Here is a 17,815-nt window from a genome sequence, read left to right as displayed (position 1 = left end):
GCTCACAAAGGCCACCCAAGCACGGCCACTTGTAGGGCAGCGACTCCTGCCACACGCAAAGCCTGTGGGACTAATGGCCAACCGCAAAGGGAGGGCACAGCAGCCTCTATCCACGGGGGCCAGAGACCCCAAAGCTTGGCCCAAGCGCCATGGCCAACCATAGGAGCTCCAAGGAGCCATCCCCAGGTCTGCCGGGTAATGCAGGGGAACAGGGGACCACCAACGGGCCTGGCTTGACAACGTGTAGACAGGACGCAGGAGCGTCCCTGCTCACCCCCGCTCCGGAACCACGGCATCTCCGCTGCAAGGTGTCCCCTGTCCATCCAGGCCTCAGCGCCGCTACCCAAGCAACTAAAAATACCGTCAGATACCAGACGATACCTTTGGGCAGCCTGACGTCCACAAACCGCTGCGGCAAGGGCGGGCGCGCGCCGGGGGCCGCGTGTACACGGATTAGCGAGCGCGGAGCGCACCGGCGGCCCGTGTGAGCAATATCCAAGCTGATTTTAATTTGAAAAATATCACCTTGAAAAAGATGCCGGTTCCCTGCTGTGAAAATTAAAACCATCTGGATGGAGTGATTTCAAATAATTAATCTAGGTCTCCTTTGACACTGCTGCTAATTAAAATATGATACCTTCCTCCCCCCCTCCTCCTTTAAATAAAGAATTTAAATAAAGGTTAAAGATCTAATAAAATAATGTCACAATTTACAAGTAAGCGGGACTCACCTTCCCGTGCACGGCAAAGCTTATGCCTGCACTTAAACCCCTCACGGCTCTGCACCGCAACTCGGACCAAGCTGCAGCAGATGGGCCAAAGTGCCATGCGCCACCTCCGCCGTTCAAAACCCCATCCCACACCATCCCACCAAGACCCTCCTGCCGTGGTGTGGTGGGGAGCCAGGAGCTCGGCCCGCTGCCTCTGATCCCCGTGGCGGGAGCCCATGGGCTTGACTCAAGGCCAGGGCACCGGTGACCCCGCCAAACCACGGGCACCCATCCTGCAAAAGCGCGAGTCTCAAGCTTGCTTGATTGCTAGAAACATTCCTATTTTTAGGGCTCCTTATCCTCCTCCTTTCCCAAAGGATCAGCATGGCTTTGCGATTAGATTCACTGCTCCATTGGCTTCCAGCTAAAGGCTCCCTTTACAGCCTTGACGGTGAGCTTGGACAACAAGTCCAACTATAGACAGCCAAAATTACCTGGGATGACTCGCAGCCCAGGACCCTCGAACGCGGCAACAAGAGTTTTGGTGCTGCAGATGATCATCCAGCAGAAGCTGATCCTGAGGCCTCCTGCCTGCTTCTGCTGCGACAAAGTTCAGTCACCACCAGCAGCATCTCAATAAGCACAAATTGGCCTCAGATTGTTTCTTGTTTGACCCTGCAGCGAATGTATCGCAGCCCCAAAAGAGGCGTGAGGAAAGAAAATGAAGCAAATTTTACCCAAGTAAAATTTCCTCAGAGGAAACAAGTGGGACAATGCAGAGCAGTGGCCCCGTGGCACCGTGCAGCCAGCTCACCCCGCCGGGCGCGCTGCTTTCAACTCCATTACTCCCTGGACGCGCTATAGGGAGATTACGATCTTTATTTTTAAAAGCCCTGCACTCTAGCCTCCAGATCAGGTATTATTGTTTAAATTCTTTGACAGCTAGATATTCTGATATATTTTCCAGAAAAAAAAGAAAAAAGAAAAAAGATGTCTTTGGAGGGTAAGATCTTCTGCTACATGCTTTTGCCTTATTGGCCCATTTAACCTAAACCTTCCTGAAAACTCCCACTGGAAGAGACTGGAATTCCTCACATGTCTAGGTGAAAAGGATTACATATATATGTTGAAAAGCTATCTTCCAGCTAAGAAAACATGAAGTCAGGGAGATATGTGAAGGTGGCAGAAAATATGTCAAATTATCTTGCAAATATTTCCTGGGAGTGGGAGGATGGGAGCCAGAAGAGCATAGGAAAAGACGAGAGAAAGAAGGCACCTGAGAAGTCTAAGGCTCACATAGCATCTATCGCAAAATCCTGAAGACCAGTAAGATAAATTAAGCAGTAGAGGAAAATCCCATTAAGGTGCAGAAGGACAAGGCACTTGATAAATGTTTCCAAAGCAGAACTGGCCATAAACACAGTGGACAGACTTGATCCATCTTGCAGTAGGGATGCTGCTGCTGTCTTCAAGAGGAAACGGATGAGACAAAACCCACAGGTTGGAGGAGTCGATTTGCTAATGACGGTGCTGGAGCCAAACCAAGGTTAGAAGGAAAATGCCGCCGCTGGAAAGGCTGTGGAAAACGCTCTCCGAGGGGACCAAGATCCCAGCTTTCGTTGCACCACTTGCAATGACAAGCTCATACCATTGCAAATTTGGGAAACTATTCTTAGTGCTGGAAATCATTTCCAGGTAATGAAGAGAAACGAGGCACAGACAAGCTGAGGTTGGGACTGCGGCTCCTGTGATGGGGAGCAGCTTTCCAAAGTCTTAAGTCTCTTGTGCTGAACTGAGGCAGACAGCACGTGTCTCAGTCCTCCGAGCACACTGCATCTAACTCACCATCCGAGAGCAAGGGAAAATCAGATTTACCTTACCATAAGACTGTGTCTTCCAGGGAAAAGCTCAATATACAGAATATATACATTCTTATGTACATCCATGCTTAAAATGCTTGAAACCTGTTCAAACGCAGCCTGCCCCCTCAGAAAAAAAAAAAGAAAAAAAGAAAAAGAAAATTTGAATGCTTTACATGACCACAACACAGGACAGAATGACCCTGTCTCTACTTCACATCTATGACATAATGAAGAAGGAATAATGCCAAAATTATGTAAAGTCTGTAGGGTCCAATAAAGCCTGCGGGCTATGAGCAAGTGAGGGAATCTATGCTGCATCTTGTAGTTTTATTTGCACGTCTGCATATTTGTCAAAAGTATATCATTTTTAAAAGCTATAACCCGTACAATCCAATTCCCTTCTCAATTAGGCGCAAACCAGGAGTAAGTACAGAAATCAAGGCAGCCGGCGCTCAGGAGTGCCGCGCGCTGACCCACATACCATTACAATTAGCTCAGCAAGTCTGTCTTTAGTGAGCATGGAATATATATGTTCAATGGTAAAAAGGCACGACCATCGGGAGACTCCTGCTAAGCCCCCTCTCCGCTCAGGTGCCCCACCAACAGCACTGAGAGTTTTTAAGCCATCACTTCATACAAGAAGGGGAACTATCCAATCTTAAACCAGGGAGACTGCAGGGCAAACAGCATGCTAAAATAGCCTTAAATCAGCCTTTTTATACTGTGGTCTAACTGAGACTCCCTCCTTAACACCCGGGCCTGGCAAGGTAGCAAATACGTTTGCTTAGGTGAGTGCGTATAGTCTGGGAAAAAGCAGATTTGGGGCATGCAAAGCCCTTGCAGCAGCCCTGAGCAACGCGTCTCCAGCACCGAGTCCCTCCTTGCGCTCCTCTGGTCTGATTTTGGGACCAAGGCAAAGCAGAAGGGAGGGTTTGATGCAAAAAACCTCACAACCAAAGGCCGTCCCGTCCCGATTCCAGGATGTCGAGCTGTCCATTCTGTGTTCGCTGGGCACATCCCCATGAGATGGTGCCAAGACATGCAGAAATAGCCACGCTTATGACAACTGCGCCAGCCCGAGGACCCAGCCCCATGCAGATGGGCAGGACGCACTGCCTTGGACACTCACCCCTGCAGTGGGCACGGGACACAGTATTTGGGTATGAAAACACGGCTGACATCCTATGGCCAACATGCACTGTGCAACCTGGCTGCCATCACCAGGGTTCAACCCTACAGGGTGCCACCCCCAAATATCCCTGCTACCAGCTCAGCACTGGGCCCCAAAACCCCCACAAGGCATGATTCTGATCTGCCAGTGCTCCCCCAGACATCTCCAGACCCACGTCATGGGCGAAGCTGCTTCGCGACTCTGTAGGGGATGTGTTTCTTGTGTCGGTATGGCACTACCAAGGAAAAATCCCGAAAAAACATGCTCTTCTCAGCACTGCCCACGCTGCTGCCGAAAGGATGCCAAAGCTCTTCACAGTCCCTACAAACAACCCTGGCCACCAGATTTTGAGGGAAGCTTAAACACAAATATACTGTCCTTGGAGGTCTTTAATGAGTCCATGCATATGGAAATCCTTTGATAGTTTAGATCACATAAGACCAGAATAAATATCAAGGTAGATCTTAAAGCTTTTGCCTAATTTAAGCCAGAAAAAAAAAAAGAAAAAAAAAATTACCCTCAGATGTTCTTTAAGATTGCAAGTATCATGTAAGCACCCCAAGACCTCACTGTCCAGAGAGCATTCATCAGGTGAAAAAGCATGTGAAAAACAAATGCAAAATCCTCTCATTTTGTCCTGGTGCTGTTTGCACCCATTTGCAGAAATAATAAAACAGGATTAAGCAGTGGAGAATCAGACCTGGCCTCTTGCAGATGTTTTATACATAATTCACCTTAAGAGGCACTAAAAATATTTTGGCAGTAGCTTCGATTATGTTGAATAAGCTTATTTAGACAAGATTCAGTAAAGCTGGAGGCCACAGGTTGTGTGCCTTAAAAAAACGTCTGGGTGGGGAGTGGCAGCGAACAAACTCTGAACTGAACTCTACCACCTGCACACTGGCAGGCACTGAAGAGCAGGCCTGGAAAGAGAAACGCTGAAAATGTTAGCACAGAAATTCCTCTATCTCACCAGGGTGTCTTGCTGTCTCCAAACACAGCTCAAGTGGACAGTATTTCTACAGAGGCAGGAAAACTGCTTGAAAAGCTGCCAGGCTCCAAGTCTGGAATTAGTGAAGGATGAGCCTCAAAAAAAGTCCAGAAGCTCTGTTATGCTTGAAAAAGCACCTAAAATGAAAAATAAAGGGCCAAACCCCGATGTCTTTGATCATTCTCATTTGAATAAACTCCTACTGACACAGTAAAGACCAACAGACAAGGACCTTAGAGCCTGGCCCCGAGTGCTGCGCTGAAATGCATCCAAAGTATCGGAATCTCTCGGGTCTGGAAATATCGTGAACCTTCCCCGTCCCGCAGAGGGCTGGAGTTACCGCAAGAACAAACTTTGCCGAGGTTATTTTGACTCTCTTGTTCCCAGTCTCAGCAGAACCCAACAAAAACACTGATGCACATGAAAATAATAACAAGCAGGGAATGACTGTCCTGGGAACCCCATGGGCTTCTTCAAAGCGGCTTTCCTTGCAGCCAGATGTGTAGGACAGACCCTATTTATGCTGCCCTGCTTCCCCCCTCCATCTCAGGCAGCCTGGTGGTTGGCTGCTCATCCTCAGCAGCAAAGAAGGTGAGATAAAAGCACCAGCTACATCCTCTTATCTATAAATCGCGAACACATAAATCCCCAATGTCACGACAGCCTCGTGTACTCCACAAGTCAGTCCACTCAGGTCCCACCACTGCACTGGCGAGTGCTCCAGATTGGGGCTTATCAGGAGAAATCCATAAAGACTTTGCAGCAAATTAAGATTATCAGGTGTGTCTGCTATAAAAAGGTGTTACTTAGTGCACTGGGCAGGTTTTATTACTCCATGCCCTCTAGCAGAGGTTGAAATTATGACAATTAATTTTATGGATGAGAATGTTAGCGTATCCGTGCGATTTCCCCATGGGGCACCCTGTAACTTCCCCAGGGAGTAAGGAATATACTGAAATCAAAGTTGCACAGAGCTACAGGACTTCCCATAGGGTTCTCATGCCTCTGAACTCAGGGAGCGAAGTCAGCAGTGCCATGTGCGAGACCCAGTGTAGAACTGGGTAAAATTATCCAAGGCTCTAAGACCCAGACCAATCTCTGTCCTGACAAATGCATGCACAGCCACTGTATCAGATAAGTCTGACCTTGATTTTTCACGCTGCTGCTGTGTAAAAGATAACCCACTATTAAATGACATATGCAACCATCGCTTTCATATAAGACTATAAGACTATAAGACATATAAGACAGCGTGACTATTTTGGGGTAAAGGCTGGAAGAGGAGAACAAGATCTGGTCTCCTGCGCTGCGTGGTGCCCAGGGGACACCCCAAGACAAGTCTCTAGGAAGACGGGACTCTGTCGCAGCCCTCAAGATATTTCATTGCAGCCTTGCTCAGAGCAGCAACAACGATAACAAAAATCAGATGCCACATTAACTCCGTCTTTAGCACCTTTGGCTTGGGAGAATATTTGTTTTTGGAAGCATATTTGTCATGAGAGTTTTCTTAAGTTATTGCCCCCAGTGCACAGCAGAGGTACGGCTGTTTACTTGCTTTTCACTGTGTTTTAATTGTGTGAGAAGTTTGAAAAGTCAAAAGTCTTTTTTTCTTTCTTTCTTTCTTTCATTACTTGAGCCATTGGGGACAGCAGGCATCTGGCATCGAATATTTAAATAAGACCTGTCAGAACTGTAAAATTAGTTTTATGCTTTAATAAATGCACTTTTAAAATCTCAAATATAATTCCAGAGTCGAAGCACAAGTGTTTGGGTTTAGCAAACAGACCCCATGCTAAGCTTCCATATGAAAGGCAAACGAAGCCCCAAGGCAGCCAGCCCTCCTCTGTGGGCAGCAAGGAAGAGGAGCAGTGCCTCCAAGAGCTGCTTTTGGGGGATAAGAGCCCATATGGAGAGCTCAAACCCTCCCCAGGGCTCTCTCCATATTCCTTGTCCACTGGGCACCCTCACCTGGAGCTCTGCCCGACCGGTCTCCACAGCTTCCCTGCTGCTTCCCAATGGGATTTCCCAGGACACCAGCATTTACTGGGAGCAAGTGACACCTCCGCTGGCTTGCTGTTTTCCTAGGGATTTCCTAAGTTTCCAGGGACACATTTCAGTGATGTGTCCCCTGCCATCCAGGGATCTCCTACTCATTAATCAGCAAAGCTTCGTGCTACTGCAGAGGTGGGTGGCACCCAACCACCCCAGGCCATGGCCAGGGCACAAGCCTGTGGCTCCTCGTGCCCATGCCGAGCAGCCGGTGTGGGTGTTATTGCTTATTCCCAGGAAACCACTTGGGACTGGACGGCACTTTTAGGAGCGAGTCACTGGCCTCTCCTAAGTCCCGGCTGCTCTCCGGCGTGTTTGCGCAGAGGTTTAACGGTGACCGTAAGCTCCCATTCCCATCGCTTCCCTAGGGGTTTGCTGAGCCATTTGCAAGCCGTGAAGCAGGCGGGAATCCACAAGCCCAAACCAGACCACATGCAGTGTTACCATTAAATTCCGGGGAGATAACGCAGTCAGCACCTCCACACGGACAGATGCTGATGGAGATTGCTCATCTCAAAGGGCTTCCCAGGAGCTCATTTGCAACCCGTCATTTAAGAGCTCTGTGGCCAACGCACCTCCTGTGGCTTCAGGCTCTCCTTGACCAAAACCTTTCCAGATTTTACAGCCTGTTTTTCAACAGCAGTCCTGGATGTATTTCTAGCCCTTTAACCCCTCCAGTTGTCAGGAAAGGAGCAATTCAGTTATCACAAGGTATTTTACAAGAACGCCTACAAACGATAGGGGAAGAAGATTGCAGCAGCATTGCACGTGCCCAACTGATCGGAAAATCCAGCCCGCCTCTCCTGACATCAACTATATGATGGGTGCTGGTGCAGGGGGAAAAAAAATATAACAGGCTGAAAAAAGACCGGGCTCAACACTAGGAAAAGCTGGAAATGACAAAATCACTGCCCGCATTCACGGCTGAGGCCACTAACCTGCGCCAAAGCTTGGTGAACAGCACTTGTAAATGCTTCAGCAGCAGCAGGCCCAAGTTATAAGGGAAAGAAAAAGAAAGGAAGGGAGATCCAGAGGGAAATACATATACACCGGCATTACCTTTCCCTACAGCTCGCTATTTATTGAAGAAGCAGCAAAAGCGCCAGGGCACTTTAGAATACAAACGCTGACACTGAAATTCAGAGTCCTGAATCACTTCCAACAGGGAAAATATACTGACCGCAGTCTGTTTGGAGGTCAAACAAAATCAATAGCCTTTCTCTCCAGTCTGTCTCTAAACTAAGCTTCTTTCAAAGACATCCAGAGAAAATGGATCATCTTTTGTTTCTGTGTGTGGTTTTGGGTTGGGCTTTTTTGTTTTGTTTTGCTTTTTTTTAAGTGGTCAAACATTCAAGTATAAGAAACTGCTTCCTCTCTCGACATCTTGAAAGGACTGTATAGAGGTCAAAACTGCCCATCAGTTTTACTACACAATAGATGAGTTATCCAATTCTTGGGGAAGAAACCAAGCTGGAAGCTGCTTAACACTTGGGAAGAGAGGAAAAAATAAATCAATGCACTTACTTGATCAGGGGGTATACTTAAAGCTGCTTGTCAATTAGTTCAACACAGTTTGCCATTAAAGAGCACAACAATTTAGCCCCAGGAGCTGAAATTCCCTGCGTTTCCTCAGATTCCTCCTGATGAGAGACGGATATTGTTTTTAGCCAGGTCAGACACCAAGGAGAAGGACTGAGGCTGACATAGTCACAGCCTGACAAAGTCGCAGTCAGGTTATTTTGCCCTGCACAACGTACAGTCTTTATAGACGTAAGCAGTCACCCCAAAGTGAGTATGGGGAACTCTGCCTCCATTCCATTTTTGCAGCATGTAAATTCCTTAAAATCCCAATTCAAAAGCCCAAGGAGGACAGAGCCAGACCTCCAGAACACGCTTCCCAGGAGGTCCCACTGATTTCCCCCCAGGAGACTCACTGCCTCCACAGCAACATGTCACTGACAGCTTAATCTGCCAGGTCTGTCCTGAGAGTTGGTGTTGAAAGACAAGCACAAAAACAGAGTCACTTGGGTGGAAAAGGATTTCCACAGGTCACCTGGCTGAGGCCTCAGCTCCAGGAGGGCTATCACACCTTAGCTGGAGTCCTGCACTGGGTTTGTGCCCCCGGGAAAGCCAGCATTCTCATGTTGGTTAAGAATACGTATGGGTGCATAGTCACTGTGTCACAGATACGGTTGCAGAGGGACAGACACATCTGCAGCTGTGCTCTAACATGGCCAGCGTGGGCTGCAGGTATCTACACTAGCTGTATTACCATATGTCTGCAACTTCCCTAGCTGCCGTCTGCCTGCAGCACATACATCACATTAAAAAATATATATACAAATAGAAAAACCCCAAGCGTGCCAGACCTGATAACTACGAGCATCCTGACTCATCCATCCAACTGCACTCACATATGCTGCAGGAAGAAGGCTTTGTTCCACCAGCCACCATAAAGGGCACCTCATTTCAGAGGCAACATATTTAGCATCTCCTAATTAGGATCTCAGCTTCTTCTGGTGCCCACGCAGGTCTAATACTCCTGGCACTGTGGGCTTGGTACAGCCCTAGAAAATCCTGGCAGAGCCCAAACAGGTTACAGCGATGACGCCGGCCAAGTGTTCACCCAAACTCATTAGAGTTGCAAGAACAGCCAAGGCTTCCAGCTAGAAACAACAGTGCGGTTTCTATGCAATGCCTCTTAGCTCCCCTCCTCCAGCCCTCCCAGCTGGATCAATTCACCCGGTGACTACAAAGCGCTCAGGTTTGCTTGTTAGCACCCCCAAATTAGTAGGTGTAAAGTCAATATCCTCTTCTTATTTGCCTCCTCACTTGTTGCCAGCTAAAAACTTAACTCAAAAAAAAAACCTGCTAAAAATGCAGAAGCAAATTAAATAAAGGTAAGAAACACCGCTGCTCAAGTGTCACACAAAGACGAGGGGGCCGGGATAACCACGCAGCACCCGACTATTATCACAGGCTAAAACTTAACAGCTTTGATTTGCCTCCCACTGGCTGAAAAGGTTTGAAATGCAAGGTCTTATCAAAGGTGCAAGACGCATGATGAACAGGAGGCACTGCTGGGCGCTTAATCTCCTTTCAGTCTCACACAGGAGGCTCAGGAATGGCTCTACAGGTGTCGGATGAGTTTCAAGAGTGCAGGCAAGAGGAAAATTGGGCCCTAGCTGTAGCAGAGAAGCAGCCTGTTTGGATTTATGCTAGGGGTATCATGAGGCAAGGGGCTTAGCTGGTCAAATGTGGGACATCACTGATCCCAAAAGGACAAGAGCAGATTGCAGCACTTATGGGGTTCTTCTTCTGCCTCGACACAGCACCCTAGCTAAAACTAGGAAATGCAAGTACCCCTCAGACCCCTTTGTTGATCACTACTGCAAAAAACCAGCAAGAGCAATAATGGTGTTTGCACGAAGGTTTCCCCTTGGGCCCATCTCGCACAGGGAGCCAAGGAGACAACCCAGACTCACGTCTGTCCCTGGCCAAGCATCAAGGCCATCTGTACACGTCTTCTCCACTGTGCAGACTTCTATGGCATCTATATACTGTCCTATTCTTAGCAATCCCCCGCTGCTTCTCCACAGCGTGGGGTCTTCACCACTTCCAACGGTTGAGGCCAAGTATTCCCTGCTGCCAGAGGCCCCCTGATACTTGGTTGCCACTCTCTGCTCCCACTTGTTCTTGAAAAGTGGTTGAGAACAAAGGGTATAAACCAAATCATACCAGCCCCAACAACTTGAAGCCCAAATCCCAACTGTCTTGCCTACAATATGCTCAAACGCCAACCTGAAAACATCTTGGCTTGCATGATCATCATTCGAGGCACGATATCCACTCCTCCTCCACCACACAATCTTTGATTGGGAACAGAGGCAGCTGAGCATAGAATAAGGACACATCTACCTTGTGTTACCTCAGACAGATCCTCCCAGCCAAAGTAGCTGCCGTCCAGTTGTCATCTATAGGAAACTGCTTGCTGGACAAGACCCAAAACATGTTACAGTTGTTGGATCCCAGCAAATGGAAAGGCTTTTTTTTTTCTTATTTCTTTGGTTAGAAAGTGCGCTTTTTGGCAGCAGTGGATACAAAGGAGGAGAAGCCCTTGTATGCATTTATCTCACTTCTGAGACATAAGGACAAAACCAAACAAACAGAAAAATTCAGGGCAATGCCTGGACACTCTTCAAACTCAATCACTCCAAGTAGTATAAGCAACAAGAAGTATGGGTATGTTTCTAAAACTATGACAACAAAAGTCAGGGAGAAAGAGCTCAAGAACTGTTTAGAAGCTCTCAACTTCTTAGTGAAAAAAAAAAAAAGGTATGGATTTTCTAAAAATACTGAAAACTTACTATGGACAAAGTGTGCACTGTTGCTGGATGGCTCATCAAGAAGGATGCTCACCCATTACAAGCCATGCTACCAGCATCCCAGCGCCCCTTGCCTTCCTCATATGCAGAGAGAAAAAGATGGCTTTCTTTTTTACTGGGCCTTCTCATTCCCTTCCCTTCTCGCATGCCTTCCCCTTCTTGGGAACACCGAGGAGACCGCAGACGCTCTACATGTGTTCTCCTCAGCATCCGACTGGCAGGCAGTCTGGAAAATGCCAGTATTGGAACGGCCTGAATTCAGCGGTTTCTGAATGCTGATCGGACACTATTTCGTTCAAGCCACAGATAGTCGTTTTTGGGGGGTATTTTCAGCTCCCTTTTTGGACCCTTCCAGATTTCCAAGCGTCATGCATCAGCAATTTCTCCTCTTCAGAGCTTCCTACTTTCACCTTTCTGCCCAGACTAAGGCTCTCCGCAGTTTTAGTAGGGCGACGGGCTCTTCCCTTCTCTTCAGACGGCCACGCAGTGTTACTGGCTTGGTTAATATTTGCTGGGCTCCACCTCGCAGCTGCGGAAATTCCTAACTATCTGTTTTTAAAAAAATAAAAAATAAAAGCCAAGGTAAAGCCTTATGCAACTGAAGTGCCTGGCTTTTCATAAAGTCAAGCACCTTCCCTTGGGAAACCAATGCCTGAGAACAGGGATGCCCTCACAACACCTGCCACCACCACATGAGTTCTGAAGAAGCCGCTGATGGGTCTCTGCTATCATCCTCTCTTTAGCATCTCACCACTTGCAATGCTTTTATCCCAATGGTGCACCTCCGAGCCAAGGTGATGTTGCACCCCTCATTTTAGAGATGAGGAATGGACCCACAAGGAGATGAAGAGGGAGGAAGAAACCCACGATGTGTCAACATTAATGGGCGACAGCCCTTTGGTTGTCACTACCCATGGGGTCTAAGCCCCAGTGTCTCATCAGCTAATTTGGAGAGTGGAGCAGGAAAGATGCCACAGCTGAGTGCCAGGTTTGCCACCACTGGGATAAGTCTCCAGCAAAGCAAGCTGATTGTTGAGGTGTCTCATACCACAACCTAACAAGGTATATATATTACCTTCAAGCAGAAGTGGGCTTTTTTTCCTGCCTCAAATTCTGAATTTCCCATCTTCTCTTAATTCTTGGAAGCAAACCCATTTTTTCCTGTGAAATTGCCTGTAAGTCTGAGGAATGGGCAAGAAAAAAATTGAATGTTCTTAACATGGGTATTGACATTTTTCATTTCCTAGGAAGAACAAACCTCAGTGGCCACTTACTAATACACATTAACGCATGCAGAGGGCAAAGTAGCAAATGACTACAAGTCGGTTGAAAATGTTTTCCTGTTCCCCCTTCCTTGAAATAAAAAAAGCCTTTCAGAAATGCTGGCCAACCTAGTCTCAGAGTGCTTTTAATGGTGCCCCAAAAAACAGCTAGAATCCATGACTATCCAAATGACGAAACATGGGAAAACCTCAGGAACCACAATCAAAGGTTTGATAACAGAGACAAAAATAAAACAACTAGAATAAACTCGAGACTTTCTCAGCACTTACACATAAAATCACTCCTAGTCTAGAAGTATATTTAAAATTATGCAAACTTCTTTTGGAACTTCAGCATCTCCCAATAACCACAAGGGAGTTCCCATGAATAAGTTTTGCACAGGGTAGTTTTTGTACCAATATTCATAACATGTTTCCAGAACCACAGAAGAGGCAGGGAACCCCCAACTTTGTGCTATTTCATCATAGGAAAGGAAGAGCATTAGCAAAGCAGCTGTTCAAGCTTCATAGGGGGAAAAAAAAGCGTAATCACAGCAAGGCAGGAACAGATAATATCATATTGACCTGTCTTCAGGGTCTGGCATTCACATTTTCATAAAGTGCCTTGGAAGATAAATCACTATACTAATAATATTTGTATTGATTATCTAAACTGAAGCAGCAATCGACTCCATTGTCTCACTTCCTCTTAAATTGCTCACAGATGGGATCCTATTTCCTATTCTGCATTTCTAATGGGAACACTTAAATCACAGTATAGAATTATATACACACACACAAACTGTTAACAAAAAACCTTTTATGACTTGCATGAAAATAAAGATTTTTCATTTTAGAACTCACTTTCCACTCCACATAGAAATTAAAAATGACAAATTATCAGCAGACCTCTAAATTACTTTTCCTCGTTATTTCTTGGTACCTAATTTTTACTGACAGGCAGGCCTACATTTTCCAAACCATGACCCCATGATTCAGGGGACATTCATTTCAGACATAGAGTTAAAAAAGAGGACTATTTTTTTTTCCTAAAAGCCAAGTCTCCAAGATATCTAGATATCCAGAAGTGAGGAAATGAAGAATCACTGAAGAATGTCGGGAGGAAGAAAAGAACAGCCGCTTCTGCTATAGAGGCTAGTACAGGTACTTATACAAAGCAGGCTCTGCAGAGACCACTGAGCTTCAGGTGTGAAACTGGCCTCAGTGGGAGTTTGGAGAAGCAGGTATCAAAAATAAAGGTCTGGGAGTTACGAAAAAAAATAAATAAATAGATTGCTCATCAATAAAAAAGCAAAAGGTTTGTATTTTTTTCCCCAAAAAACTTCTCATCTTATCAAAGCAGAGCTTCCCCCTACATTGGCACAGACACAGAATACAGGGAAAAAAATAGTCTCGAAGGTACAGATGGTTCTTTTAAGACAATTGCAACATATTTCAAACGGCTGCCGAACCTTTCGGAGACGGCGCGATGGTGATGGAGCAGAACGGGGAGGTCCAGCTCCAGCCGCCCGGCAAAGCGAGGGAAACTGCCACTGGCCACGCACTGCCCAAAGGAGATGGGAGACACCAAAGGAAATAATAATAAAAGCAATTGGGGGATGCTGGGCAAGAGGGGGAAAAAAACACCCAAGACAACACAGCAGCTGGACAGCGAAGACTTGCCTGGCGTAGGCCGATCGCCGGCCCCATATGACTGTACAGCTGCCACGGTGAGTGATCATCGCTTACGCCGGGGTCAGCGCTGCCCTCGGGCTAAGTAAGTGAAAATAAATGGTTTAGAAGATAAAAGGTCTTTTAAAAAAATTATTTGTCTTGTTGTCACGTCAAAACTGTAATGGGAAGAGATTGGAGGCAGCAAGACGTAGCTTAAATAGGAAACTGCCATTCCAGTGTCTCAGCTGAATAAATTACAGAGAGAATTGCAGCTCATTCAGGGTATTTGCTGATCGGTACCCGGCCAGGCAGGCTCTTTCGCACATACCTGGGGCCTAGTCACACTTTCGGAAATACGTCTAATACTCACCTGGCCCCACTCCAAACCTGGGATGCATCTCCCTTAGCCCGGTGCCTCCCAGCCCCAACGAGATGGGTTTTCTTCTTGCTCTTCCCAGGGTGGGGTTAAAATTGGTTTTAGCTATTCCAGGCAGGGAAAGGGTTAATCAGGTTTCCTGGGGCAGCTTGCTGCTAAGGTGCCAGAAACGCTGAGGGGAAGGAATGACTTGCTAAAGATGGGACAATGGCACTGGCATTTTGCATTTGTTTCCAGGCTTTGAGATAGAACAAATGGGAGTCATTAGTGAAATGAGTTTGGGGAGTTCTAAATTAGCTGTCAGGCTGCCAAACCCCAAGAAGTGCTATGTCAGCTCATTAATTCTGGGGAGCTTGGGATTGCCCAAACCTAGAGAGGAATCCTGCAAAATTTAGAGTCAATTAAAGGAGGCTATTTTGCTATAATAATATTTTCCGCACGTATTACACCTCCGCATGGAGCGGAGCCCACTCCTACCGCAAATGAAACCTCGGGCGGGATGGAGTGTGGCTGATGTCTAGACAGCTGTAACGTGCCCAACATGGGCTGTCCCCTGGCCAGCGTGGGATGCTCTGTTACGACACTCAATGGACGTTACATACAAATTCGAATCCAAATTCTTGGACTCAAGAATTATTTTTCAGTTGGGATAGACTAGGTCAATGTTGTACACCAAGGGCAGTAACTAATAGCTAACGCTCTACCTAATAGCTCCCAGCTAATAAGCACATCCCACCCTTCAGCATCCCCACGGAAAGGGACGGCACGAACCCCCGCATCCCCCTCGCACAGCTCCCGCGGCCACCGCTTCTTCTTGCTGACCCCGGGACATGCAGGCAGAGAGGCTTTAAAACTCCAAAATCACATGGCTGTGAAATACAAATGAGGCCAAAAATGCCTTCACCCGAGCAAGGGAGCTCTGTCTCACCAAGCGAGCCGGATACAAAGATAGCGAACAAACAGGATAGAATGTCTTCTGCCTTTTGTGAAATGAAAATAAATGAAAGGATCTAAGGTTTCAGGTCACTGATCCCTCTCTTCCCTATCTGTACCATTTATCGGAGGTAGAAAATAAAGGTTCCAGGTCCTTTTTTTTTTTTTTCCCTCTTGTCAAGCTCTTTAATGGATGGGGTTTTTTTTTCCTTCCCTTTTTTCATTTTCTGAATGAAAGAAACACTTGGGAACCTGTAAAGTAATAATAAGCTTATAACAGGAATATTGTTTTTTCCGGGCCAGTGCAAACTCTTTCTGAATAGGCTGAAGACATTAAAGCAAAAATGCAATCGGTAAATAGATCAGTCTTTTAATTATAGTCTGTTAAGAGATAATATTTTGCTCACATAGAACTACTGTTATCTAAAGATCTCAGAGCACTTTAGGAACATCAATTAACCCTTAAAAAAACCCACAACCTTGGGAGATAGGTAAGTGTATTTAGATTAATTAGTGTTTCTGTGAGCAGCAGGCATTATTATTAGATTTAATTTAGTCCAACAATTGACTTATCTGTTAATGGATTCTAATTCTTCTAATTCATCTGAGAAGGGATCAAATCCATCTGATTAAAAGGATTACATCGACTCAATTAATTCTATTAACTGACTTAATTTGCCATTTAATAATTCGGCACATGGGGCCAGATCTTTGCTGCAAATAGGGCATAAACCAAAAATTACATGCCAGAATTACTGTGCCAGTAAAACGATGCATTTCAGAGCCCCCGTTTTTGTTCACACGTGGAATTTGCAGGGCCAGATGAGGCGTTCAAGGAGCTTCCCCTGACGGGGTTGCTCCAGACCCTGCACTCCTCAGCTCTTTTGCTGAGCTGTAGCCGGTTCATCCTTCGCTGCAGTCACGAGGAGGCCTGGAAACCTGCCGTTCCCCAAGATGTGCCGCTTCCCTGCGTTTCTGGCCACTCTCTTCCACCAAGAGGTGAGAAGCTTTAAAGTCAATAAAAGTTGCAATAAACCTAGCCGATTTCCCCGAGCTTCAAAGGCAGGGCAAGCCTGGCACTCCAGCCATTTGGAAGCTCTAGAGGTGCACAAGGAATGTCACCTGCTCCCTTGGACACTGCTCTCTAACCAGCTGTGCGTGGATGGGGGCGAGGGGAATGAGGAGCTAAATGGAGCTAAATGTATTCGCTTATTGTAGGGCTGGCAGTGCAGGCTGCTTGTGAAGAGCGTGTGGGACACGGCCACGCAGCTCCTCAGAGCCTCCCGCATGGAGATGGAGGCTGCAAAGCCCTCACCTATTGTTGCCTTCTCTCAGGATCAAGTTGGAAGGACACGGGGCCACTTCGATGAGCCCGGAAATGGCTCCCTGCCATTCAGGATGCAACTGGGCATCCTGAATCCTAAGCCTGGCTTCAGCTCGCGGTGCCAACTCAGAGCTGCGAAGGAGGAAAGGAGGAAGGGTGGGAGGAAAAACGGCCATCTGCCAGGCCCGAGGAAAGGTGTCCCGCCGCCGGGGCGGATCTCACCAGCAACGCTGAGATTTGGATCAAAAGTTCGCCACTGTTCAGATCCCTGGACCCGGTTTAAGCCTCTCTCTGGTCTTGATCAAAGGTTAGTCTGTAATAATGCCGCGGGGGGAGGGTTCCCCACACATAATGACTCCTGTGTCACTGCCTTTGTGTCCAGGTTGGGCTGCAACGCAGATGGTTCTCACTTCAGTAACTCTGACATCTCTCCCCCCTTCATTATCACAGCTAGGAGCTCTGCGTGGTCACATCCTGCACCTCCAGGCCCCACCTCACTGTCTCCCCGATTATCATGCTCTACGTGTTCCTGTGCCAGGCAAGGCGATGAACAGATTTCCATAACCTTTCAGCATGGCTGGAAATGGGGAGGCTTTGCAGCTTGACACATCAAGGGGTTTCATGGGGGAAGGGAGACCCAGCAAATGGACTCAACCATTGGACTGGGTGGAAACAACCATGTAGCACCTGGGGTTGTGAGAAGGATGCCAGCGACCCAGGCGACTCAGTGGCCAGCAGCAACACGCATAGCGGGGAGGTCTTCGGGCTGCAAATCTAAGGTTCTGCGATTGCACGACATTTCTGCTGGCCACGCACGCTCTCCTGCGCGAGGATTTGTTGTTCCGGCACGATTGCATATGCATGAAGGGGACAAGATGGGCTTTGACACATAAATTAGCACTTGTCAGCTGCTGGCGGGCACACTTCCCTGCTGCACCCACTGCAAACGCCGCCTGCTTCTACGGGGAGGAAACCCGCACCGCGCTGCCTGCCATCGACCGTGGGCACGCGCGCATCCCGGGAGGCTCGTGCGCAGCACCGGGTTGCACGTCAGGCCCAAAGAGGATGAATGCAATCA

At 47.3% G+C, this 17,815-nt stretch overlaps 1 protein-coding gene across 1 annotated transcript in view; it reads right to left on the bottom strand.

Moving 5' to 3' along the window:
- The window catches only part of FGF18 (fibroblast growth factor 18), a 58,358-nt gene that overhangs the window by 18,569 nt on the left and 21,974 nt on the right, over positions 1 to 17,815 (bottom strand). The window lies entirely within an intron of this gene.

The sequence above is a fragment of the Tinamus guttatus genome, unplaced genomic scaffold, assembly GCF_059628265.1.
Source record: "Tinamus guttatus ecotype Peru unplaced genomic scaffold, ASM5962826v1 Tinamus_guttatus_pri_ptg000155l, whole genome shotgun sequence".
Taxonomy (NCBI): Eukaryota; Metazoa; Chordata; class Aves; order Tinamiformes; family Tinamidae; genus Tinamus; species Tinamus guttatus.
The sequence above is the reverse complement of the archived record's forward strand: the minus strand, read 5'-3'. Positions and strand labels throughout refer to the sequence as shown.